This window comes from Crinia signifera, chromosome 9 (assembly GCF_055691185.1).
Source record: "Crinia signifera chromosome 9, ASM5569118v1, whole genome shotgun sequence".
NCBI lineage: Eukaryota > Metazoa > Chordata > Amphibia > Anura > Myobatrachidae > Crinia > Crinia signifera.
Window position 1 is genome coordinate 55,810,204 of NC_139225.1, and position 17,758 is coordinate 55,827,961.

At 39.4% G+C, this 17,758-nt stretch overlaps 30 non-coding genes and 5 pseudogenes across 30 annotated transcripts; all 35 read right to left on the reverse strand.

The window, feature by feature from the left end:
* Positions 1-84: 84 nt before the first annotated feature.
* On the reverse strand, positions 85-203 carry LOC146039537 (5S ribosomal RNA). Its single transcript, XR_014463033.1, has one exon. It is a non-coding gene; the product is annotated as a 5S ribosomal RNA (ribosomal RNA).
* A 798-nt stretch (positions 204-1,001) lies between these two features.
* On the reverse strand, positions 1,002-1,120 carry LOC146039295 (5S ribosomal RNA). The gene has a single exon (XR_014462812.1). It is a non-coding gene; the product is annotated as a 5S ribosomal RNA (ribosomal RNA).
* Positions 1,121-1,466: 346 nt separating this feature from the next.
* On the reverse strand, positions 1,467-1,585 carry LOC146038699 (5S ribosomal RNA). Its single transcript, XR_014462269.1, has one exon. It is a non-coding gene; the product is annotated as a 5S ribosomal RNA (ribosomal RNA).
* A 346-nt stretch (positions 1,586-1,931) lies between these two features.
* LOC146038700 (5S ribosomal RNA) lies at positions 1,932-2,050 on the reverse strand. The gene has a single exon (XR_014462270.1). It is a non-coding gene; the product is annotated as a 5S ribosomal RNA (ribosomal RNA).
* A 799-nt stretch (positions 2,051-2,849) lies between these two features.
* Positions 2,850-2,968, reverse strand: LOC146039538 (5S ribosomal RNA). Its single transcript, XR_014463034.1, has one exon. It is a non-coding gene; the product is annotated as a 5S ribosomal RNA (ribosomal RNA).
* Positions 2,969-3,311: 343 nt separating this feature from the next.
* On the reverse strand, positions 3,312-3,430 carry LOC146037629 (5S ribosomal RNA). Its single transcript, XR_014461289.1, has one exon. It is a non-coding gene; the product is annotated as a 5S ribosomal RNA (ribosomal RNA).
* Positions 3,431-3,774: 344 nt separating this feature from the next.
* LOC146038898 (5S ribosomal RNA) lies at positions 3,775-3,893 on the reverse strand. The gene has a single exon (XR_014462450.1). It is a non-coding gene; the product is annotated as a 5S ribosomal RNA (ribosomal RNA).
* A 345-nt stretch (positions 3,894-4,238) lies between these two features.
* Positions 4,239-4,357, reverse strand: LOC146038416 (5S ribosomal RNA). The gene has a single exon (XR_014462009.1). It is a non-coding gene; the product is annotated as a 5S ribosomal RNA (ribosomal RNA).
* A 345-nt stretch (positions 4,358-4,702) lies between these two features.
* LOC146039929 (5S ribosomal RNA) lies at positions 4,703-4,811 on the reverse strand (annotated as a pseudogene).
* Positions 4,812-5,155: 344 nt separating this feature from the next.
* On the reverse strand, positions 5,156-5,274 carry LOC146039020 (5S ribosomal RNA). Its single transcript, XR_014462562.1, has one exon. It is a non-coding gene; the product is annotated as a 5S ribosomal RNA (ribosomal RNA).
* Positions 5,275-5,618: 344 nt separating this feature from the next.
* On the reverse strand, positions 5,619-5,737 carry LOC146039021 (5S ribosomal RNA). Its single transcript, XR_014462563.1, has one exon. It is a non-coding gene; the product is annotated as a 5S ribosomal RNA (ribosomal RNA).
* Positions 5,738-6,080: 343 nt separating this feature from the next.
* Positions 6,081-6,199, reverse strand: LOC146038526 (5S ribosomal RNA). The gene has a single exon (XR_014462111.1). It is a non-coding gene; the product is annotated as a 5S ribosomal RNA (ribosomal RNA).
* A 346-nt stretch (positions 6,200-6,545) lies between these two features.
* LOC146037828 (5S ribosomal RNA) lies at positions 6,546-6,664 on the reverse strand. Its single transcript, XR_014461470.1, has one exon. It is a non-coding gene; the product is annotated as a 5S ribosomal RNA (ribosomal RNA).
* Positions 6,665-7,008: 344 nt separating this feature from the next.
* Positions 7,009-7,127, reverse strand: LOC146039022 (5S ribosomal RNA). Its single transcript, XR_014462564.1, has one exon. It is a non-coding gene; the product is annotated as a 5S ribosomal RNA (ribosomal RNA).
* Positions 7,128-7,468: 341 nt separating this feature from the next.
* Positions 7,469-7,587, reverse strand: LOC146039024 (5S ribosomal RNA). The gene has a single exon (XR_014462566.1). It is a non-coding gene; the product is annotated as a 5S ribosomal RNA (ribosomal RNA).
* Positions 7,588-7,929: 342 nt separating this feature from the next.
* On the reverse strand, positions 7,930-8,048 carry LOC146039511 (5S ribosomal RNA). The gene has a single exon (XR_014463010.1). It is a non-coding gene; the product is annotated as a 5S ribosomal RNA (ribosomal RNA).
* Positions 8,049-8,393: 345 nt separating this feature from the next.
* LOC146039466 (5S ribosomal RNA) lies at positions 8,394-8,512 on the reverse strand. The gene has a single exon (XR_014462969.1). It is a non-coding gene; the product is annotated as a 5S ribosomal RNA (ribosomal RNA).
* Positions 8,513-8,857: 345 nt separating this feature from the next.
* LOC146038687 (5S ribosomal RNA) lies at positions 8,858-8,976 on the reverse strand. Its single transcript, XR_014462257.1, has one exon. It is a non-coding gene; the product is annotated as a 5S ribosomal RNA (ribosomal RNA).
* Positions 8,977-9,321: 345 nt separating this feature from the next.
* Positions 9,322-9,433, reverse strand: LOC146039887 (5S ribosomal RNA; annotated as a pseudogene).
* Positions 9,434-9,778: 345 nt separating this feature from the next.
* On the reverse strand, positions 9,779-9,897 carry LOC146037639 (5S ribosomal RNA). Its single transcript, XR_014461298.1, has one exon. It is a non-coding gene; the product is annotated as a 5S ribosomal RNA (ribosomal RNA).
* A 345-nt stretch (positions 9,898-10,242) lies between these two features.
* On the reverse strand, positions 10,243-10,354 carry LOC146039889 (5S ribosomal RNA; annotated as a pseudogene).
* Positions 10,355-10,699: 345 nt separating this feature from the next.
* On the reverse strand, positions 10,700-10,818 carry LOC146037651 (5S ribosomal RNA). Its single transcript, XR_014461309.1, has one exon. It is a non-coding gene; the product is annotated as a 5S ribosomal RNA (ribosomal RNA).
* Positions 10,819-11,163: 345 nt separating this feature from the next.
* Positions 11,164-11,282, reverse strand: LOC146038571 (5S ribosomal RNA). Its single transcript, XR_014462153.1, has one exon. It is a non-coding gene; the product is annotated as a 5S ribosomal RNA (ribosomal RNA).
* Positions 11,283-11,627: 345 nt separating this feature from the next.
* LOC146038577 (5S ribosomal RNA) lies at positions 11,628-11,746 on the reverse strand. Its single transcript, XR_014462158.1, has one exon. It is a non-coding gene; the product is annotated as a 5S ribosomal RNA (ribosomal RNA).
* Positions 11,747-12,092: 346 nt separating this feature from the next.
* Positions 12,093-12,211, reverse strand: LOC146038701 (5S ribosomal RNA). Its single transcript, XR_014462271.1, has one exon. It is a non-coding gene; the product is annotated as a 5S ribosomal RNA (ribosomal RNA).
* Positions 12,212-12,557: 346 nt separating this feature from the next.
* LOC146038702 (5S ribosomal RNA) lies at positions 12,558-12,676 on the reverse strand. Its single transcript, XR_014462272.1, has one exon. It is a non-coding gene; the product is annotated as a 5S ribosomal RNA (ribosomal RNA).
* A 798-nt stretch (positions 12,677-13,474) lies between these two features.
* LOC146039540 (5S ribosomal RNA) lies at positions 13,475-13,593 on the reverse strand. The gene has a single exon (XR_014463036.1). It is a non-coding gene; the product is annotated as a 5S ribosomal RNA (ribosomal RNA).
* Positions 13,594-13,936: 343 nt separating this feature from the next.
* On the reverse strand, positions 13,937-14,055 carry LOC146038259 (5S ribosomal RNA). Its single transcript, XR_014461865.1, has one exon. It is a non-coding gene; the product is annotated as a 5S ribosomal RNA (ribosomal RNA).
* Positions 14,056-14,400: 345 nt separating this feature from the next.
* LOC146039908 (5S ribosomal RNA) lies at positions 14,401-14,512 on the reverse strand (annotated as a pseudogene).
* A 345-nt stretch (positions 14,513-14,857) lies between these two features.
* Positions 14,858-14,976, reverse strand: LOC146037663 (5S ribosomal RNA). Its single transcript, XR_014461320.1, has one exon. It is a non-coding gene; the product is annotated as a 5S ribosomal RNA (ribosomal RNA).
* Positions 14,977-15,321: 345 nt separating this feature from the next.
* Positions 15,322-15,440, reverse strand: LOC146038572 (5S ribosomal RNA). Its single transcript, XR_014462154.1, has one exon. It is a non-coding gene; the product is annotated as a 5S ribosomal RNA (ribosomal RNA).
* A 346-nt stretch (positions 15,441-15,786) lies between these two features.
* On the reverse strand, positions 15,787-15,905 carry LOC146038759 (5S ribosomal RNA). The gene has a single exon (XR_014462324.1). It is a non-coding gene; the product is annotated as a 5S ribosomal RNA (ribosomal RNA).
* A 344-nt stretch (positions 15,906-16,249) lies between these two features.
* On the reverse strand, positions 16,250-16,368 carry LOC146039637 (5S ribosomal RNA; annotated as a pseudogene).
* Positions 16,369-16,714: 346 nt separating this feature from the next.
* On the reverse strand, positions 16,715-16,833 carry LOC146038039 (5S ribosomal RNA). The gene has a single exon (XR_014461664.1). It is a non-coding gene; the product is annotated as a 5S ribosomal RNA (ribosomal RNA).
* A 345-nt stretch (positions 16,834-17,178) lies between these two features.
* Positions 17,179-17,297, reverse strand: LOC146038302 (5S ribosomal RNA). Its single transcript, XR_014461904.1, has one exon. It is a non-coding gene; the product is annotated as a 5S ribosomal RNA (ribosomal RNA).
* Between the last annotated feature and the right edge of the window lie 461 nt (positions 17,298-17,758).

Genomic DNA, 17,758 nt, shown 5'->3' on the forward strand with positions numbered 1-17,758 from the left:
CAAATGTCTGTACTGGCAATAAAAAAAAAAAGTTTCCAATTTAAATAGCTAGAGAATAAAAACAATTTGCCAGTAATGGGAAAAAACCTACAGCACCTGGTGTTCCCATGTGGTCTCCCACCCAAGTACTAACCAGGCCCAACACTGCTTAGATTCCAAGATCAGACGAGATTGGGCGAATCCAATCTGGTATGGCTGTAGGTGAGATGCATGCACTTTTTTGCCCTCTTCTACTTCTATAACCAGGTAAGCTAATAAAAAAGTTTCCTAACTGTATTGGCTTACTGAAAAAAATCATGTGTTGGTAATGTAAAAAGACCTACAGGACATGATATTAGCAGGTGGTCTCAAATTAAACTACTAAAGAGGCTCAACACTGTTTAGCTGCCAAAAGCAGTTGGAATTGGGCCTAAACAGTGTGGTAAGTTTTTAGGTGATGGCTATTGTGTCTGTTTGACCTCTTCCAAATGTCTGTACTGGCAATAAAGAGAAAAAAGTTTCCAATTTAAAAAGCTAGAGAATAAAAACTATTTGCCAGTAATGGGAAAAACCTACAGCACCATGTGGTCACCCACCCAAGTACTAACCAGGCCCAACACTGCTTAGCTTCCAAGATCAGACGAGATTAAGCGTATCCAATGTGGTATTGCTGTAGGTGAGATGCAGGCACTTTTTTGCCCTCTTCTACTTCTATAACCAGGTAAGTTAATAAAAAAGTTTCCTAACTGTATTGGCTTACTGAAAAAAATCATGTTTTGTTAATGTAAAAAGACCTACAGGACATGATATTAGCAGGTGGTCTCAAATTAAACTACTAAAGAGGCTCAACACTGTTTAGCTGCCAAAAGCAGTTGGAATTGGGCCTAAACAGTGTGGTAAGTTTTTAGGTGATGGCTATTGTGTCTGTTTGACCTCTTCCAAATGTCTGTACTGGCAATAAAAAAAAAAGTTTCCAATTTAAATAGCTAGAGAATAAAAACAATTTGCCAGTAATGGGAAAAAACCTACAGCACGTGGTGTTCCCATGTGGTCACCCACCCAAGTACTAACCAGGCCCAACACTGCTTAGTTTCCAAGATCAGACGAGATTGGGCGTATCCAATGTGGTATGGCTGTAGGTGAGATGCAGGCACTTTTTTGCCCTCTTCTACTTCTATAACCAGGTAAGCTAATAAAAAAGTTTCCTAACTGTATTGGCTTACTGAAAAAAAATCATGTGTTGGTAATGTAAAAAGACCTACAGGACATAATATTAGCAGGTGGTCTCAAATTAAACTACTAAAGAGGCTCAACACTGTTTAGCTGCCAAAAGCAGTTGGAATTGGGCCTAAACAGTGTGGTAAGTCTTTAGGTGATGGCTATTGTGTCTGTTTGACCTCTCCCAAATGTCTGTATCGGCAATAAAAAGAAAAAGTTTCCAATTTAAATAGCTAGAGAATAAAAACAATTTGCCAGTAATGGGAAAAAACCTACAGCACCTGGTGTTCCCATGTGGTCACCCACCCAAGTACTTACCAGGCCCAACACTGCTTAGCTTCCAAGATCAGACGAGATTGGGCGTATCCAATCTGGTATGGCTGTAGGTGAGATGCAGGCACTTTTTTGCCCTCTTCTACTTCTATAACCAGGTAAGCTAATAAAAAAGTTTCCTAACTGTATTGGCTTACTGAAAAAAAATCATGTGTTGGTAATGTAAAAAGACCTACAGGACATAATATTAGCAGGTGGTCTCAAATTAAACTACTAAAGAGGCTCAACACTGTTTAGCTGCCAAAAGCAGTTGGAATTGGGCCTAAACAGTGTGGTAAGTCTTTAGGTGATGGCTATTGTGTCTGTTTGACCTCTCCCAAATGTCTGTATCGGCAATAAAAAGAAAAAGTTTCCAATTTAAATAGCTAGAGAATAAAAACAATTTGCCAGTAATGGGAAAAAACCTACAGCACCTGGTGTTCCCATGTGGTCACCCACCCAAGTACTTACCAGGCCCAACACTGCTTAGCTTCCAAGATCAGACGAGATTGGGCGTATCCAATCTGGTATGGCTGTAGGTGAGATGCAGACACTTTTTTGCCCTCTTCTACTTCTATAACCAGGTAAGCTAATAAAAAAGTTTCCTAACTGTATTGGCTTACTGAAAAAAATCATGTTTTGTTAATGTAAAAAGACCTACAGGACATGATATTAGCAGGTGGTCTCAAAATAAACTACTAAAGAGGCTCAACACTGTTTAGCTGAAAAAAGCAGTTGGAATTGGGCCTAAACAGTGTGGTAAGTTTTTAGGTGATGGCTATTGTGTCTGTTTGACCTCTTCCAAATGTCTGTACTGGCAATAAAGAGAAAAAAGTTTCCAATTTAAAAAGCTAGAGAATAAAAACTATTTGCCAGTAATGGGAAAAACCTACAGCACCATGTGGCCACCCACCCAAGTACTAACCAGGCCCAACACTGCTTAGCTTCCAAGATCAGACGATATTGGGCGTATCCAATGTGGTATGGCTGTAGGTGAGATGCAGGCACTTTTTTGCCCTCTTCTACTTCTATAACCAGGTAAGTTAATAAAAAAGTTTCCTAACGGTATTGGCTTACTGAAAAAAATCATGTTTTTTTAATGTAAAAAGACCTACAGGATATGATATTAGCAGGTGGTCTCAAATTAAACTACTAAAGAGGCTCAACACTGTTTAGCTGCCAAAAGCAGTTGGAATTGGGCCGAAACAGTGTGGTAAGTTTTTAGGTGATGGCTATTGTGTCTGTTTGACCTCTTCCAAATGTCTGTACTGGCAATAAAAAAAAAAAGTTTCCAATTTAAATAGCTAGAGAATAAAAACAATTTGCCAGTAATGGGAAAAAACCTACAGCACCTGGTGTTCCCATGTGGTCTCCCACCCAAGTACTAACCAGGCCCAACACTGCTTAGATTCCAAGATCAGACGAGATTGGGCGAATCCAATCTGGTATGGCTGTAGGTGAGATGCATGCACTTTTTTGCCCTCTTCTACTTCTATAACCAGGTAAGCTAATAAAAAAGTTTCCTAACTGTATTGGCTTACTGAAAAAAATCATGTGTTGGTAATGTAAAAAGACCTACAGGACATGATATTAGCAGGTGGTCTCAAATTAAACTACTAAAGAGGCTCAACACTGTTTAGCTGCCAAAAGCAGTTGGAATTGGGCCTAAACAGTGTGGTAAGTTTTTAGGTGATGGCTATTGTGTCTGTTTGACCTCTTCCAAATGTTTGTACTGGCAATAAAAAAAAAGTTTCCAATTTAAATAGCTAGAGAAAAAAAGCAATTTGCCAGTAATGGGAAAAAACCTACAGCACCTGGTGTTCCCATGTGGTCACCCACCCAAGTACTAACCAGGCCCAACACTGTTTAGCTTCCAAGATCAGACGAGATTGGGCGTATCCAATGTGGTATGGCTGTAGGTGAGATGCAGGCACTTTTTAGTCCTCTTCTACTTCTATAACCAGGTAAGCTAATAAAAAAGTTTTCTAACTGTATTGGCTTACTGAAAAAAATCATGTTTTGTTAATGTAAAAAGACCTACAGGACATGATATTAGCAGGTGGTCTCAAATTAAACTACTAAAGAGGCTCAACACTGTTTAGCTGCCAAATCAGTTGGAATTGGGCCTAAACAGTGTGGTAAGTTTTTAGGTGATGGCTATTGTGTATGTTTGACCTCTTCCAAATGTCTGTACTGGCAATACAGAGAAAAAAGTTTCCAATTTAAAAAGCTAGAGAATAAAAACTATTTGCCAGTAATGGGAAAAACCTACAGCACCTGGTGTTCCCATGTTGTCTCCAACCCAAGTACTAACCAGGCCCAACACTGCTTAGCTTCCAAGATCAGACGAGATTGGGCGTATCCAATGTGGTATGGCTGTATGTGAGATGCAGGCACTTTTTTGCCCTCTTCTACTTCTATAACCAGGTAAGCTAATAAAAAAGTTTCCTAACTGTATTGGCTTACTGAAAAAAATCATGTGTTGGTAATGTAAAAAGACCTACAGGACATGATATTAGAAGGTGGTCTCAAATTAAACTACTAAAGAGGCTCAACACTGTTTAGCTGCCAAAAGCAGTTGGAATTGGGCTGAAACAGTGTGGTAAGTCTTTAGGTGATGGCTATTGTGTCTGTTTGACCTCTCCCAAATGTCTGTATCGGCAATAAAAAGAAAAAATTTCCAATTTAAATAGCTAGAGAATAAAAACAATTTGCCATTAATAGGAAAAAACCTACAGCACCTGGTGTTCCCATGTGGTCACCCACCCAAGTACTAACCAGGCCCAACACTGCTTAGCTTCCAAGATCAGACGAGATTGGGCGTATCCAATCTGGTATGGCTGTAGGTGAGATGCAGGCACTTTTTTGCCCTCTTCTACTTCTATAACCAGGTAAGCTAATAAAAAAGTTTCCTAACTGTATTTGCTTACTGAAAAAAATCATGTTTTGTTAATGTAAAAAGACCTACAGGACATGATATTAGCAGGTGGTCTCAAATTAAACTACTAAAGAGGCTCAACACTGTTTAGCTGCCAAAAGCAGTTGGAATTGGGCCTAAACAGTGTGGTAAGTTTTTAGGTGATGGCTATTGTGTCTGTTTGACCTCTTCCAAATGTCTGTACTGGCAATAAAGAGAAAAAAGTTTCCAATGCAAAAAGCTAGAGAATAAAAACTATTTGCCAGTAATGGGAAAAACCTACAGCACCATGTGGTCACCCACCCAAGTACTAACCAGGCCCAACACTGCTTAGCTTCCAAGATCAGAAGAGATTGGGCGTATCCAATGTGGTATGGCTGTAGGTGAGATGCAGGCACTTTTTTGCCCTCTTCTACTTCTATAATCAGGTAAGTTAATAAAAAAATTTCCTAACTGTATTGGCTTACTGAAAAAAATCATGTTTTGTTAATGTAAAAAGACCTACAGGACATGATATTAGCAGGTGGTCTCAAATTAAACTACTAAAGAGGCTCAACACTGTTTAGCTGCCAAAAGCAGTTGGAATTGGGCCGAAACAGTGTGGTAAGTTTTTAGGTGATGGCTATTGTGTCTGTTTGACCTCTTCCAAATGTCTGTACTGGCAATAAAAAAAAAAGTTTCCAATTTAAATAGCTAGAGAATAAAAACAATTTGCCAGTAATGGGAAAAAACCTACAGCACCTGGTGTTCCCATGTGGTCTCCCACCCAAGTACTAACCAGGCCCAACACTGCTTAGATTCCAAGATCAGACGAGATTGGGCGAATCCAATGTGGTATGGCTGTAGGTGAGATGCAGGCACTTTTTTGCCCTCTTCTACTTCTATAACCAGGTAAGCTAATAAAAAATTTTCCTAACTGTATTGGCTTACTGAAAAAAATCATGTTTTGTTAATGTAAAAAGACCTACAGGACATGATATTAGCAGGTGGTCTCAAATTAAACTACTAAAGAGGCTCAACACTGTTTAGCTGCCAAAAGCAGTTGGAATTGGGCCGAAACAGTGTGGTAAGTTTTTAGGTGATGGCTATTGTGTCTGTTTGACCTCTTCCAAATGTCTGTACTGGCAATAAAAAAAAAAGTTTCCAATTTAAATAGCTAGAGAATAAAACCAATTTGCCAGTAATGGGAAAAAACCTACAGCACCTGGTGTTCCCATGTGGTCTCCCACCCAAGTACTAACCAGGCCCAACACTGCTTAGATTCCAAGATCAGACGAGATTGGGCGAATCCAATGTGGTATGGCTGTAGGTGAAATGCAGGCACTTTTTTGCCCTCTTCTACTTCTATAACCAGGTAAGCTAATAAAAAAGTTTCCTAACTGTATTGGCTTACTGAAAAAAATCATGTGTTGGTAATGTAAAAAGACCTACAGGACATGATATTAGCAGGTGGTCTCAAATTAAACTACTAAAGAGGCTCAACACTGTTTAGCTGCCAAAAGCAGTTGGAATTGGGCCTAAACAGTGTGGTAAGTTTTTAGGTGATGGCTATTGTGTCTGTTTGACCTCTTCCAAATGTCTGTACTGGCAATAAAAAAAAAGTTTCCAATTTAAATAGCTAGAGAAAAAAAGCAATGTGCCAGTAATGGGAAAAAACCTACAGCACCTGGTGTTCCCATGTGGTCACCCACCTAAGTACTAACCAGGCCCAACACTGCTTAGCTTCCAAGATCAGACGAGATTGGTCGTATCCAATGTGGTATGGCTGTAGGTGAGATGCAGGCACTTTTTTGCCCTCTTCTACTTCTATAACCAGGTAAGCTAATAAAAAAGTTTTCTAACTGTATTGGCTTACTGAAAAAAATCATGTGTTGGTAATGTAAAAAGACCTACAGGACATAATATTAGCAGGTGGTCTCAAATGAAACTACTAAAGAGGCTCAACACTGTTTAGCTGCCAAAAGCAGTTGGAATTGGGCTGAAACAGTGTGGTAAGTCTTGAGGTGATGGCTATTGTGTCTGTTTGACCTCTCCCAAATGTCTGTATCGGCAATAAAAAGAAAAAGTTTCCAATTTAAATAGCTAGAGAATAAAAACAATTTGCCAGTAATGGGAAAAAAACCTACAGCACCTGGTGTTCCCATGTGGCCACCCACCCAAGTACTAACCAGGCCCAACACTGCTTAGCTTCCAAGATCAGACGAGATTGGGCGTATCCAATGTGGTATGGCTGTAGGTGAGATGCAGGCACTTTTTTGCCCTCTTCTACTTCTATAACCAGGTAAGTTAATAAAAAAGTTTCCTAACTGTATTGGCTTACTGAAAAAAATCATGTTTTGTTAATGTAAAAAGACCTACAGGACATGATATTAGCAGGTGGTCTCAAATTAAACTACTAAAGAGGCTCAACACTGTTTAGCTGCCAAAAGCAGTTGGAATTGAGCCAAAACAGTGTGGTAAGTTTTTAGGTGATGGCTATTGAGTCTGTTTGACCTCTTCCAAATGTCTGTACTGGCAATAAAAAAAAAAGTTTCCAATTTAAATAGCTAGAGAATAAAAACAATTTGCCAGTAATGGGAAAAAACCTACAGCACCTGGTGTTCCCATGTGGTCTCCCACCCAAGTACTAACCAGGCCCAACACTGCTTAGATTCCAAGATCAGACGAGATTGGGCGAATCCAATGTGGTATGGCTGTAGGTGAGATGCAGGCACTTTTTGCCCTCTTCTACTTCTATAACCAGGTAAGCTAATAAAAAAGTTTCCTAACTGTATTGGCTTACTGAAAAAAATCATGTGTTGGTAATGTAAAAAGACCTACAGGACATGATATTAGCAGGTGGTCTCAAATTAAACTACTAAAGAGGCTCAACACTGTTTAGCTGCCAAAAGCAGTTGGAATTGGGCCTAAACAGTGTGGTAAGTTTTTAGGTGATGGCTATTATGTCTGTTTGACCTCTTCCAAATGTCTGTACTGGCAATAAAAAAAAGTTTCCAATTTAAATAGCTAGAGAATAAAAACAATTTGCCAGTAATGGGAAAAAACCTACAGCACCTGGTGTTCCCATGTGGTCTCCCACCCAAGTACTAACCAGGCCCAACACTGCTTAGATTCCAAGATCAGACGAGATTGGGCGAATCCAATGTGGTATGGCTGTAGGTGAGATGCAGGCACTTTTTGCCCTCTTCTACTTCTATAACCAGGTAAGCTAATAAAAAAGTTTTCTAACTTTATTGGCTTACTGAAAAAAATCATGTTTTGTTAATGTAAAAAGACCTACAGGACATGATATTAGCAGGTGGTCTCAAATTAAACTACTAAAGAGGCTCAACACTGTTTAGCTGCCAAAAGCAGTTGGAATTGGGCCTAAACAGTGTGGTAAGTTTTTAGGTGATGGCTATTGTGTCTGTTTGACCTCTTCCAAATGTCTGTACTGGCAATAAAAAAAAAGTTTCCAATTTAAATAGCTAGAGAATAAAAACAATTTACCAGTAATGGGAAAAAACCTACAGCACCTAGTGTTCCCACATGGTCTCCCACCCAAGTACTAACCAGGCCCAACACTGCTTAGCTTCCAAGCTCAGACGAGATTGGGCGTATCCAATGTGGTATTGCTGTATGTGAGATGCAGGCACTTTTTTGCCCTCTTCTACTTCTATAACCAGGTAAGCTAATAAAAAAGTTTCCTAACTGTATTGGCTTACTGAAAAAAATCATGTGTTGGTAATGTAAAAAGACCTACAGGACATGATATTAGCAGGTGGTCTCAAATTAAACTACTAAAGAGGCTCAACACTGTTTAGCTGCCAAAAGCAGTTGGAATTGGGCCTAAACAGTGTGGTAAGTTTTTAGGTGATGGCTATTGTGTATGTTTGACCTCTTCCAAATGTCTGTACTGGCAATACAGAGAAAAAAGTTTCCAATTTAAAAAGCTAGAGAATAAAAACTATTTGCCTGTAATCGGAAAAACCTACAGCACCTGGCGTTCCCATGATGTCTCCAACCCAAGTACTAACCAGGCCCAACGCTGCTTAGCTTCCAAGATCAGACGAGATTGGGCGTATCCAATGTGGTATGGCTGTATGTGAGATGCAGGCACTTTTTTGCCCTCTTCTACTTCTATAACCAGGTAAGCTAATAAAAAAGTTTCCTAACTGTATTGGCTTACTGAAAAAAATCATGTGTTGGTAATGTAAAAAGACCTACAGGACATGATATTAGCAGGTGGTCTCAAATTAAACTACTAAAGTGGCTCAACACTGTTCAGCTGCCAAAAGCAGTTGGAATTGGGCCTAAACAGTGTGGTAAGTTTTTAGGTGATGGCTATGGTGTCTGTTTGACCTCTCCCAAATGTCTGTATTGGCAATAAAAATAAAAAGTTTCCAATTTAAATAGCAAGGGAATAAAAACCATTTGCCAGTAATGGGAAAAAACCTACAGCACCTGGTGTTCCCATGTGGTCTCCCACCCAAGTACTAACCAGGCCCGACACTGTTTAGCTTCCAAGATCAGACGAGATTGGGCGTATCCAATGTAGTATGGCTGTAGGTAAGATACTGGCACTTTTTTGCCCTCTTCTACTTCTATAACCAGGTAAGCTAATAAAAATGTTTCCTAACTGTATTGGCTTACTGATAAAAATCATGTGTTGGTAATGTAAAAAGACCTACAGGACATGATATTAGCAGGTGGTCTCAAATTAAACTACTAAAGAGGCTCAACACTGTTTAGCTGCCAAAAGCAGTTGGAATTGGGCCTAAACAGTGTGGTAAGTCTTTAGGTGATGGCTATTGTGTCTGTTTGACCTGTCCCAAATGTCTGTATTGGCAATAAAAATAAAAAGTTTCCAATTGAAATAGCAAGAGAATAAAAACAATTTGCCATTAATGGGAAAAAACCTACAGCACCTGGTGTTCCCATGTGGTCTCCCACCCAAGTATTAACTAGGCCCAACACTGCTTAGCTTCCAAGATCAGACGGCGTATCCAATGTGGTATGGCTGTAGGTGAGATACCGGCACTTTTTTGCCCTCTTCTACTTCTATAACCAGGTAAGCTAATAAAAAAGTTTCCTATCTGTATTGCCTTACTGAAAAAAATCATGTGTTGGTAATGTAAAAAGACCTACAGGACATGATATTAGCAGGTGGTCTCAAATTAAACTACTAAAGAGGCTCAACACTGTTTAGCTGCCAAAAGCAGTTGGAATTGGGCCTAAACAGTGTGGTAAGTTTTAAGGTGATGGCTATTGTGTCTGTTTGACCTCTTCCAAATATCTGTACTGTCAATAAAGAGAAAAAAGTTTCCAATTTAAAAAGCTAGAGAATAAAAACAATTTGCCAGTAATGGGAAAAACCTACAGCACCTGGTGTTCCCATGTGGTCTCCCACCCAAGTACTAACCAGGCCCAACACTGCTTAGCTTCCAAGATCAGACGAGATTGGGTGTATCCAATGTGGTATAGCTGTAGGTAAGATACTGGCACTTTTTTGCCCTCTTCTACTTCTATAACCAGGTAAGCTAATAAAAATGTTTCCTAACTGTATTGGCTTACTGATAAAAATCATGTGTTGGTAATGTAAAAAGACCTACAGGACATGATATTAGCAGGTGGTCTCAAATTAAACTACTAAAGAGGCTCAACACTGTTTAGCTGCCAAAAGCAGTTGGAATTGGGCCTAAACAGTGTGGTAAGTCTTTAGGTGATGGCTATTGTGTCTGTTTGACCTGTCCCAAATGTCTGTATTGGCAATAAAAATAAAAAGTTTCCAATTGAAATAGCAAGAGAATAAAAACAATTTGCCATTAATGGGAAAAAACCTACAGCACCTGGTGTTCCCATGTGGTCTCCCACCCAAGTATTAACTAGGCCCAACACTGCTTAGCTTCCAAGATCAGACGGCGTATCCAATGTGGTATGGCTGTAGGTGAGATACCGGCACTTTTTTGCCCTCTTCTACTTCTATAACCAGGTAAGCTAATAAAAAAGTTTCCTATCTGTATTGCCTTACTGAAAAAAATCATGTGTTGGTAATGTAAAAAGACCTACAGGACATGATATTAGCAGGTGGTCTCAAATTAAACTACTAAAGAGGCTCAACACTGTTTAGCTGCCAAAAGCAGTTGGAATTGGGCCTAAACAGTGTGGTAAGTTTTAAGGTGATGGCTATTGTGTCTGTTTGACCTCTTCCAAATATCTGTACTGTCAATAAAGAGAAAAAAGTTTCCAATTTAAAAAGCTAGAGAATAAAAACAATTTGCCAGTAATGGGAAAAACCTACAGCACCTGGTGTTCCCATGTGGTCTCCCACCCAAGTACTAACCAGGCCCAACACTGCTTAGCTTCCAAGATCAGACGAGATTGGGTGTATCCAATGTGGTATAGCTGTAGGTGAGATACAGGCACTTTTTTGCCCTCTTCTACTTCTATAACCAGGTAAGCTAATAAAAAAGTTTCCTAACTATATTGGCTTACTGAAAAAAATCATGTGTTGGTAATGTAAAAAGACCTACAGGACATGATATTAGCAGGTGGTCTCAAATTAAACTACTAAAGAGGCTCAACACTGTTTAGCTCCCAAAAGCAGTTGGAATTGGGCCTAAACAGTGTGGTAAGTTTTTAGGTGATGGCTATTGTGTCTGTTTGACCTGTCCCAAATGTCTGTATTGGCAATAAAAATAAAAAGTTTCCAATTTAAATAGCAAGAGAATAAAAACAATTTGCCATTAATGGGAAAAAACCTACAGCACCTGGTGTTCCCATGTGGTCTTCCAGCCAAGTACTTTCCAGGCCCAACACTGCTTAGCTTCCAAGATCAGATGAGATTGGGCGTATCCAATGTGGTATGGCTGTAGGTGAGATACCCGCACTTTTTTGCCCTCTTCTACTTCTATAACCAGGTAAGCTAATAAAAAAGTTTCCTAACTGTATTGCCTTACTGAAAAAAAATCATGTGTTGGTAATGTAAAAAGACCTACAGGACATGATATTAGCAGGTGGTCTCAAATTAAACTACTAAAGATGCTCAACACTGTTTAGATGCCAAAAGCAGTTGGAATTGGGCCTAAACAGTGTGGTAAGTTTTTAGGTGATGGCTATTGTGTCTGTTTGACCTCTTCCAAATGTCTGTACTGGCAATAAAAAAAAAAGTTTCCAATTTAAATAGCTAGAGAATAAAAACAATTTGCCAGTAATGGGAAAAAACCTACAGCACGTGGTGTTCCCATGTGGTCACCCACCCAAGTACTAACCAGGCCCAACACTGCTTAGCTTCCAAGATCAGACGAGATTGGGCGTATCCAATGTGGTATGGCTGTAGGTGAGATGCAGGCACTTTTTTGCCCTCTTCTACTTCTATAACCAGGTAAGCTAATAAAAAAGTTTCCTAACTGTATTGGCTTACTGAAAAAAAATCATGTGTTGGTAATGTAAAAAGACCTACAGGACATAATATTAGCAGGTGGTCGCAAATTAAACTACTAAAGAGGCTCAACACTGTTTAGCTGCCAAAAGCAGTTGGAATTGGGCCTAAACAGTGTGGTAAGTCTTTAGGTGATGGCTATTGTGTCTGTTTGACCTCTCCCAAATGTCTGTATCGGCAATAAAAAGAAAAAGTTTCCAATTTAAATAGCTAGAGAATAAAAACAATTTGCCAGTAATGGGAAAAAACCTACAGCACCTGGTGTTCCCATGTGGTCACCCACCCAAGTACTTACCAGGCCCAACACTGCTTAGCTTCCAAGATCAGACGAGATTGGGCGTATCCAATCTGGTATGGCTGTAGGTGAGATGCAGGCACTTTTTTGCCCTCTTCTACTTCTATAACCAGGTAAGCTAATAAAAAAGTTTCCTAACTGTATTGGCTTACTGAAAAAAAATCATGTGTTGGTAATGTAAAAAGACCTACAGGACATAATATTAGCAGGTGGTCTCAAATTAAACTACTAAAGAGGCTCAACACTGTTTAGCTGCCAAAAGCAGTTGGAATTGGGCCTAAACAGTGTGGTAAGTCTTTAGGTGATGGCTATTGTGTCTGTTTGACCTCTCCCAAATGTCTGTATCGGCAATAAAAAGAAAAAGTTGCCAATTTAAATAGCTAGAGAATAAAAACAATTTGCCAGTAATGGGAAAAAACCTACAGCACCTGGTGTTCCCATGTGGTCACCCACCCAAGTACTTACCAGGCCCAACACTGCTTAGCTTCCAAGATCAGACGAGATTGGGCGTATCCAATCTGGTATGGCTGTAGGTGAGATGCAGACACTTTTTTGCCCTCTTCTACTTCTATAACCAGGTAAGCTAATAAAAAAGTTTCCTAACTGTATTGGCTTACTGAAAAAAATCATGTTTTGTTAATGTAAAAAGACCTACAGGACATGATATTAGCAGGTGGTCTCAAATTAAACTACTAAAGAGGCTCAACACTGTTTAGCTGAAAAAAGCAGTTGGAATTGGGCCTAAACAGTGTGGTAAGTTTTTAGGTGATGGCTATTGTGTCTGTTTGACCTCTTCCAAATGTCTGTACTGGCAATAAAGAGAAAAAAGTTTCCAATTTAAAAAGCTAGAGAATAAAAACTATTTGCCAGTAATGGGAAAAACCTACAGCACCATGTGGCCACCCACCCAAGTACTAACCAGGCCCAACACTGCTTAGCTTCCAAGATCAGACGATATTGGGCGTATCCAATGTGGTATGGCTGTAGGTGAGATGCAGGCACTTTTTTGCCCTCTTCTACTTCTATAACCAGGTAAGTTAATAAAAAAGTTTCCTAACGGTATTGGCTTACTAAAAAAAATTATGTTTTGTTAATGTAAAAAGACCTACAGGATATGATATTAGCAGGTGGTCTCAAATTAAACTACTAAAGAGGCTCAACACTGTTTAGCTGCCAAAAGCAGTTGGAATTGGGCCGAAACAGTGTGGTAAGTTTTTAGGTGATGGCTATTGTGTCTGTTTGACCTCTTCCAAATGTCTGTACTGGCAATAAAAAAAAAAGTTTCCAATTTAAATAGCTAGAGAATAAAAACAATTTGCCAGTAATGGGAAAAAACCTACAGCACCTGGTGTTCCCATGTGGTCTCCCACCCAAGTACTAACCAGGCCCAACACTGCTTAGATTCCAAGATCAGACGAGATTGGGCGAATCCAATCTGGTATGGCTGTAGGTGAGATGCAGGCACTTTTTTGCCCTCTTCTACTTCTATAACCAGGTAAGCTAATAAAAAAGTTTCCTAACTGTATTGGCTTACTGAAAAAAATCATGTGTTGGTAATGTAAAAAGACCTACAGGACATGATATTAGCAGGTGGTCTCAAATTAAACTACTAAAGAGGCTCAACACTGTTTAGCTCCCAAAAGCAGTTGGAATTGGGCCTAAACAGTGTGGTAAGTTTTTAGGTGATGGCTATTGTGTCTGTTTGACCTCTTCCAAATGTCTGTACTGGCAATAAAAAAAAAGTTTCCAATTTAAATAGCTAGAGAAAAAAAGCAATTTGCCAGTAATGGGAAAAAACCTACAGCACCTGGTGTTCCCATGTGGTCACCCACCCAAGTACTAACCAGGCCCAACACTGTTTAGCTTCCAAGATCAGACGAGATTGGGCGTATCCAATGTAGTATGGCTGTAGGTAAGATACTGGCACTTTTTTGCCCTCTTCTACTTCTATAACCAGGTAAGCTAATAAAAATGTTTCCTAACTGTATTGGCTTACTGATAAAAATCATGTGTTGGTAATGTAAAAAGACCTACAGGACATGATATTAGCAGGTGGTCTCAAATTAAACTACTAAAGAGGCTCAACACTGTTTAGCTGCCAAAAGCAGTTGGAATTGGGCCTAAACAGTGTGGTAAGTCTTTAGGTGATGGCTATTGTGTCTGTTTGACCTGTCCCAAATGTCTGTATTGGCAATAAAAATAAAAAGTTTCCAATTGAAATAGCAAGAGAATAAAAACCATTTGCCATTAATGGGAAAAAACCTACAGCACCTGGTGTTCCCATGTGGTCTCCCACCCAAGTATTAACTAGGCCCAACACTGTTTAGCTTCCAAGATCAGACGGCGTATCCAATGTGGTATGGCTGTAGGTGAGATACCGGCACTTTTTTGCCCTCTTCTACTTCTATAACCAGGTAAGCTAATAAAAAAGTTTCCTATCTGTATTGCCTTACTGAAAAAAATCATGTGTTGGTAATGTAAAAAGAACTACAGGACATGATATTAGCAGGTGGTCTCAAATTAAACTACTAAAGAGGCTCAACACTGTTTAGCTGCCAAAAGCAGTTGGAATTGGGCCTAAACAGTGTGGTAAGTTTTAAGGTGATGGCTATTGTGTCTGTTTGACCTCTTCCAAATATCTGTACTGTCAATAAAGAGAAAAAAGTTTCCAATTTAAAAAGCTAGAGAATAAAAACAATTTGCCAGTAATGGGAAAAACCTACAGCACCTGGTGTTCCCATGTGGTCTCCCACCCAAGTACTAACCAGGCCCAACACTGCTTAGCTTCCAAGATCAGACGAGATTGGGTGTATCCAATGTGGTATAGCTGTAGGTGAGATACAGGCACTTTTTTGCCCTCTTCTACTTCTATAACCAGGTAAGCTAATAAAAAAGTTTCCTAACTATATTGGCTTACTGAAAAAAATCATGTGTTGGTAATGTAAAAAGACCTACAGGACATGATATTAGCAGGTGGTCTCAAATTAAACTACTAAAGAGGCTCAACACTGTTTAGCTCCCAAAAGCAGTTGGAATTGGGCCTAAACAGTGTGTTAAGTTTTTAGGTGATGGCTATTGTGTCTGTTTGACCTGTCCCAAATGTCTGTATTGGCAATAAAAATAAAAAGTTTCCAATTTAAATAGCAAGAGAATAAAAACAATTTGCCATTAATGGGAAAAAACCTACAGCACCTGGTGTTCCCATGTGGTCTTCCAGCCAAGTACTTTCCAGGCCCAACACTGCTTAGCTTCCAAGATCAGATGAGATTGGGCGTATCCAATGTGGTATGGCTGTAGGTGAGATACCTGCACTTTTTTGCCCTCTTCTACTTCTATAACCAGGTAAGCTAATAAAAAAGTTTCCTAACTGTATTGCCTTACTGAAAAAAAATCATGTGTTGGTAATGTAAAAAGACCTACAGGACATGATATTAGCAGGTGGTCTCAAATTAAACTACTAAAGATGCTCAACACTGTTTAGATGCCAAAAGCAGTTGGAATTGGGCCTAAACAGTGTGGTAAGTTTTTAGGTGATGGCTATTGTGTCTGTTTGACCTCTTCCAAATGTCTGTACTGTCAATAAAGAGAAAAAAGTTTCCAATTTAAAAAGCTAGAGAATAAAAACAATTTGCCAGTATTGGGAAAAACCTACAGCACCTGGTGTTCCCATGTGGTCTCCCACCCAAGTACTAACCAGGCACAACACTGCTTAGCTTCCAAGATCAGACGAGATTGGGCGTATCCAATGTGGTATGGCTGTAGGTGAGATAGAGGCACTTTTTTGCCCTCTTCTACTTCTATAACCAGGTAAGCTAATAAAAAAGTTTCCTAACTATATTGGCTTACTGAAAAAAATCATGTGTTGGTAATGTAAAAAGACCTACAGGACATGATATTAGCAGGTGGTCTCAAATTGAACTACTAAAGAGGCTCAACACTGTTTAGATGCCAAAAGCAGTTGGAATTGGGCCTAAACAGTGTGTTAAATTTTTAGGTGATGGCTATTGTGTCTGTTTGACCTGTCCCAAATGTCTGTATTGGCAATAAAAATAAAAAGTTTCCAATTTAAATAGCAAGAGAATAAAAACAATTTGCCATTAATGGAAAAAACCTACAGCACCTGGCGTTCCCATGTGGTCTCCCACTCAAGTACTAACCAGGCCCAACACTGCTTAGCTTCCAACATCAGACGAGATTCGGCGTATCCAATGTGGTATGGCTGTAGGTGACATACCAGCACTTTTTTGCCCTCTTCTACTTCTATAACCAGGTAAGCTAATAAAAAAGTTTCCTAACTGTATTGCCTTACTGAAAAAAATCATGTGTTGGTAATGTAAAAAGACCTACAGGACATGATATTAGCAGGTGGTCTCAAATTGAACTACTAAAGAGGCTCAACACTGTTTAGATGCCAAAAGCAGTTGGAATTGGGCCTAAACAGTGTGGTAAGTTTTTAGGTGATGGCTATTGTGTCTGTTTGACCTCTTCCAAATGTCTGTACTGTCAATAAAGAGAAAAAAAGTTTCCAATTTAAAAAGCTAGAGAATAAAAACAATTTGCCAGTAATGGGAAAAACCTACAGCACCTGGTGTTCCCATGTGGTCACCCACCCAAGTACTAACCAGGCCCAACACTGCTTAGCTTCCAAGATCAGACGAGATTGGGCATATGCAATGTGGTATGGCTGTAGGTGAGATACCGGCACTTTTTTGCCCTCTTCTACTTCTATAACCAGGTGAGCTAATAAAAAAGTTTCCTAACTGTATTGCCTTACTGAAAAAAATCATGTGTTGGTAATGTAAAAAGACCTACAGGACATGATATTAGCAGGTGGTCTCAAATTGAACTACTAAAGAGGCTCAACACTGTTTAGATGCCAAAAGCAGTTGGAATTGGGCCTAAACAGTGTGGTAAGTTTTTAGGTGATGGCTATTGTGTCTGTTTGACCTCTTCCAAATGTCTGTACTGTCAATAAAGAGAAAAAAGTTTCCAATTTAAAAAGCTAGAGAATAAAAACAATTTGCCAGTAATGGGAAAAACCTACAGCACCTGGTGTTCCCATGTGGTCACCCAACCAAGTACTAACCAGGCCCAACACTGCTTAGCTTCCAAGATCAGACGAGATTGGGCATATGCAATGTGGTATGGCTGTAGGTGAGATACCGGCACTTTTTTGCCCTCTTCTACTTCTATAACCAGGTAAGCTAATAAAAAAGTTTCCTAACTGTATTGCCTTACTGAAAAAAATCATGTGTTGGTAATGTAAAAAGACCTACAGGACATGATATTAGCAGGTGGTCTCAAATTAAACTACTAAAGAGGCTCAACACTGTTTAGCTGCCAAAAGCAGTTGGAATTGGGCCTAAACAGTGTGGTAAGTTTTTAGGTGATGGCTATTGTGTCTGTTTGACCTCTTCTAAATGTCTGTACTGTCAATAAAGAGAAAAAAGTCTCCAATTTATAAAGCTAGAGAATAAAAACAATTTGCCAGTAATGGGAAAAACCTACAGCACCTGGTTTTCCCATGTGGTCTCCCACCCAAGTACTAACCAGGCCCAACACTGCTTAGCGTCCAAGATCAGACGATGTGATGGCTATTGTGTCTGATTGACCTCTT